The sequence below is a fragment of the Nycticebus coucang genome, chromosome 17 (genome assembly GCF_027406575.1).
Source record: "Nycticebus coucang isolate mNycCou1 chromosome 17, mNycCou1.pri, whole genome shotgun sequence".
NCBI classification, from domain to species: Eukaryota; Metazoa; Chordata; class Mammalia; order Primates; family Lorisidae; genus Nycticebus; species Nycticebus coucang.
The window spans coordinates 80744097-80749801 of NC_069796.1; positions in this window are offsets into that span (position 1 = coordinate 80744097).

Genomic DNA, 5705 nt, shown 5'->3' on the forward strand with positions numbered 1-5705 from the left:
TACACTGCTGGTGGGAATGCAAACTAATACATTCCTTTTGGAAAGATGTTTGGAGAACACTTAGAGATCTAAAAATAGACCTACCATTCGATCCTACAATTTCTCTACTAGGTATATATCCAGAAGACCAAAAATCACATTATAACAAAGATATTTGTACCAGAATGTTTATTGTAGCCCAATTCATAATTGCTAAGTCATGGAAGAAGCCCAAGTGCCCATCGACCCACGAATGGATTAATAAACTGTGGTATATGTACACCATGGAATATTATGCAGCCTTAAAGAAAGACGGAGACTTTACCTCTTACATGTTTACATAAATGGAGCTGGAACATATTCTTCTTAGCAAAGTATCTCAAGAATAGAAGAAAAAGCCCTACTATGAAATCAATTTATAGCTTTCTTATGAAAGTTATAACCTAATTATAGCCCAAGAAGAAAGGGAAAGGGAAGAGGGAGGGGAGACAAGGAGGGAGGATGGGTGGAGGGAGGGTAATTTGGTGGGACCACACCTACGGTGCATCTTACAAGGGTACATGTGAATTTACTAGGTATAGAATATAAATGTCTTAACACAATAATTAAGAAAATGCTGTTAAGGCTATGTTAACCAGTTTGATGAAAATATTTCAAATTGTATATAAAACCAGCACATTGTACCCCATGACTGCATTAATGTACGCAGCTATGATTTTTTTTTTTTTAAAGATCTAATGCTTTATTGAGTGTTTATAATGTCTTTGAGAGACAGTAGAAATTTTACCACAAAGCTCTTTCAGTGGTTTATGCAAGGCCAAAGAGCAAATAAAAATATGAAATATTTTTCTATTTTTATGAAATAGATCGGAATGGAGTACCAGGGAGATCACATCTTGGAGCATCAGAGGTTTGTAATATGTGGATACAGGGTGCCATGAGGAAAAGCCCTGATTCCAGGTCTGTGCAGGTGACCCTGAGTCAGAATGAGTCCAGGTTCCCTGAAATCAGGGAACTACCGCTGTGTCCCGTCTCTGCTTCACCAAATGCCTGTGATTGTCAAGTGCGGATTTCTCTCTTCCACGGCTGTCAGAAGTATCTGGGTTTCTTCATCAACACTAGTTTTTGGCAGTCCAAGAACCCACAGAGGACACTCTGGGTATTTCAGGGCCTCACAGAGCACAGCCACCCCGCTGTGGTCCAAGGTGTTCAGGGTCAGGTCCAGCACCTGTAGGGTCCTACTGTTGGTGAGAGCAGAATAGAGGTCCTTGCAGCAGGCACTGGTCAACCCAGTCCTTCAACCTACAACCATGTCCATTCTCCTCAATGACTTTTGGGACTGAAAACAAAAGTCTCCTCAAGCCAGAGCAGTATTCTAAGTAGTGGACACAAACCACCAAGTCATTATTGATAGAAGAGTTAATGTCTTGGAGGATGTTCACTACCTCCCTCATGAAGGCCTTATCCTCCATTTCAAAAAGACAGTAAAACAACGACAGGAAATCAGTGTGCCGGGGAAGACCTTGGCATTCTCCTAAGTTCTTCAGGATCTGGTGAAATTGCTGCCTTATCTCTTTGGGCGGTTGGAAGCCAAAAAAATGTGTCTACCTTTTCTTGTTCCTTTTCATTTAAAAAGCCAAATACGAAACTTCCCCCAATAAATCCAACGTGCTTTCTTTACTTTCTTCAGGTGGGCAGCCAGTAGCGTCTCTCTGCACCTGACGGCCGGGTTGGGATGGTCGCAGAACTCTTGTATGCTCGAGCATGCGAATGTGTAGGAGCTCTCTGTGCATTGTAGGAAAATGTCGGTATCCAGCAATGCAGGGACATCCGAGTCCGCTATCCCATTTCTCCTGAGATCCTCGTCATTAAACTCAAACACATTGGTCCACATGCCCTCTACAGCCAGGGAACACAGGCCTCTCAGCTGGACCTGGCTCTGCAGACTTGGACAACCAGCGTCCTTGCCGGTGAACGGGTTCAAGATGAAAGAGGCATACAGAGAGGTGAGACGTCAGCAGATGGGTGCCAGATCTCTGCCTTTCTCCATCGCTTGCTTCAGACAGGTGCCCATAACCCAGCTAATGAGGGGGACATGGCACAGGGAATACTTCTGTGCGTTCTCTCTTACAAAACAGAAAGCCTCCACAGCTCTATTCCTGCTTGGGAATAAATAGTGGAAATAGGGCTCTATTTCCCCCTCACTGAATCCGGACAGCGTTACGAGTTCTGGGCACACCAGCCGAGCCTGAAGCTCCGCTGGGCACACGGGCGTCACTGCGACCAGCAGTGAGGCCTCTGGGAGCATCTTCTTCCACAGCAAACCACTCAGCAGCACCCAGACCGGCTGCTGCTTCATCCAGTCACTGCCCAGCTCTGACTCGGGTTCACTCAAGTCACATTTCAGTTCTTCAAAGCTGTCGATGATGAACAAGAGTTTCTCTGGCTGGGACACGATCTCTGTGATAGGAGCAGGTGAAGGGTAAGGCCAGTTCCTGGACATCAGATCAGCCAAGCTGGTCTCCTTCAACAGCCTGAGTTTTCAGCAGCAGAAGTAGAACACGTAGAGGAATCTGTCCTGATAGAGGCTGCCCTCTGCCCAGCCCAGGACCAACTTTATCAGAAGTGTAGATTTTCCGATGCCCTGTGGTACGCAGCTATGATTTAATAAAAAAAAAAAACTGTAAGGTAGATCAGAATGAAATATCTTAGACTGAAGTATAAAGAAAATACTTTATATTTTATATGAAAAAGAACTTAATAAATAAATGAGTCATGGTGAAAGGGCTAATAAGGTAAGTAACTGGAATCCAGGAAGGGGAGGAAAGAGAAGATAGAAGAGAAGGTAAAAACAATATTTGAAAAGATAATGGCTAAGAATTTTCATTAGAACATTCAAAAGATAACATGCCACAGATTCAAGCAGAGTTAGGGAGAGCCTAAATGTATCGGTTTAAAACTACTGAAAATTGGCTACACAAGGTGGCTCACACCTATAATCCCAGCACTTTGAGAGGCCAAGGTGGGAGAAGCATTTGGTGCCAGGAGTTCGAGACCAGCCTGAGCTACATAGGGAGACCCTCTACCTCTACAAAAAATTTAAACATTAGCCAGGCCTGGTGATGAGTGGTTATAGTCCCAGCTCCTTGAAGGCTGAAGCGGGACAATCCCTGGAGCTCAGGAGTTCAACGTTACAGTGATCTATGATCACTCACTGCACTCTAGTCTGGGTGAGAGAGCAAAGGCTTTGTCTCTAAAAATCAATCAATTGATCAATCTTCAATCTGCTGAATATCAAAGACAAAGAGAAAATCTTAAAAGCAGCCAGAGATAAAATGCCAATTACTTCAAAGGACAGCAGTAAGACTGATAATTGAATTCTCAACAGAAATATGTAATGAAATCAAGAAGATGTTGGACTTACAGCTATTAGTTTGAAAGCACTGGAAGAAAATAACTGCCAAACTCAAAGTCCACTGAGAATGTCATTCAGATAATAAAAAGATATTTTCAGCAAACAAAAATGGAGATCATTCACTACCAACAGATGTACATTGAAGCAAACACTAGAAGGAGCTTTCGGGTAGAAGGAAAATGATACCAGTTGGAAATATCATAATGCAGTAGGGAACCAAGAGTAACAGAAAATGTAAATATGAGAGTAAACTATTATTGACTATATAAAACAATGTCTTCAGGGTTTAAAATAAAGAAAGAATCAAAATACAAAATGACAACACCATCAAAGGTGGGAGAGAAGCAAGTTGAATTAAGCATTCTAAGCTTCTCACAACACTGGTAAGTGATTAGATTATTAATTTACACTAGACTTTAATAAGTCCAGGATGGGATTTTAGGCTGATTGTACAACTAACAAGCTAACAGAGGAAGAAAATGGAATAAAATAAGTATTAGATTGATATAAAAGAAGGCAAGGGATAGATGGAACAAAGTAGAGAACAAATTATAAGGTAGCAGATTTAGACTCAAATATAGACGTAATTAATGAAATACAATGTAAATGTAAATGAGTTAAATATTCCAGGTAAAGGAAAAATCTTGTTGGGTTTGATTTTTAAGTACTGTATGTTACTTATAAGAAATAAACTTCAAAAATAAAAACATAAAAAGATGAGCAGCAAAAGGACATACCAAGGAAATGCTAACAACAAAGAATTGAGGTAGTTATATTAATATCAGAGAAAGTAGGATTTAAAGAAGAATACTTAGCTAGACATGAGAGACATTTCTTAATAAGAAATGTGAAATCCACTAGGAAAATGCAATGATTCTATATATTTTGTTTACCTAACTACATACCCTCAACACATACAAAGCAAAAATGAATAGAACTAAATGGAGAGATAGAGGAATCCATCAGTAGGGGATTTAAACACACTTCTCTCACTAGTGTTTAGAGCAAACAGACAAAAAAATCAGTGAGGATATGCAATACTTGAACACCATATTTGACAAAATTGACCTGACTGACACATAACACACTGAACTTTACAAGTTCAGAGACACATTTTTCTTTATGTATACCTGGAACATTTGTCAAAATGAAGCATATTTTGGCCTTAGAGCAAGTCCCAATAAATGCCACAAGATTGAATTTTTTGACCATATTGGAATTAGATTAAAAACAATTTTTTAAAAACCTTCAAACCCCCAAAAGCTTAGAAATTATAAAGTATCCTTCTAAATAGCACTGACTCAAAATTAAAATAATCATGAAAATTAGAAAACATTTTAAATAAAATGATAGTGAAAAAATAATATATCAAAACTTGTGTGGGTACAGGCTTAAAGAAAAATGAGTAAAATTTTAAAAAGAAAGACTGGGTGGCACCTATGGCTCAGTGAGTAGGTGGTGGGTTCAAACCCAGCCCCGGCAAAAACTGCCACAAAAAAATAGCCGGGTTTTGTGGTGGATGCCTGTAGTCCCAGCTACTTGAGAGGCTGAGGCAAGAGAATCACCTAAGCCCAAGAGCTAGAGTTTGCTGTGAGCTGTGATGCCACAGCACTCTGTGGCTCAGTGAGTAGGGCGCGGGCCCCATATGCCGAGGGTGGTGGGTTCAAACCCAGCCCCGGCCAAACTGCAACCAAAAAATAGCTGGGCATTGTGGCGGGCGCCTGTAGTCCCAGCTACTCGGGAGGTTGAGGCAGGAGAATCGCCTAAGCCCAGGAGTTGGAGGTTGCTGTGAGCCGTGTGACGCCACTCTACCGAGGGCAATAAAGTGAAACTCTGTCTCTACAAAAACAAACAAAAAAAGAATCTTGGGCGGCGACTGTGGTTCAGTGAGTAGGGCGCCAGCCCCATATACCAAGGGTAGCGGGTTCAAACCTGGCCCCCGCCAAACTGCAACAACAACAACAAAAAAAAATAGCTGGGCATTGTGGCGTAGTCCCAGCTGCTCCGGAGGCTGAGGCAAGAGAATCGCCTAAGCCCAAGAGTTGGAGGTTGCTGTGAGCTGTGTGACGCCAGGGCACTCTACCGAGGGTGGTAAAGTGAGACTCTTGTCTCCACAAAAAAAACACAAAAATCTTAAAAAAAAAGAAAGACCGAAAATAATAAGATTTTAAAAGAATAGCATATCTATCCTTTAAAGAAATTTAGAAAATAATAATAAGACCATAAATTAATTAAATAGAAAACAAATTTACAATGGAGAGGATCAATGAAGTCAATTTTTTTAAAGGAATAATTAAAGTGATAGCCCCTA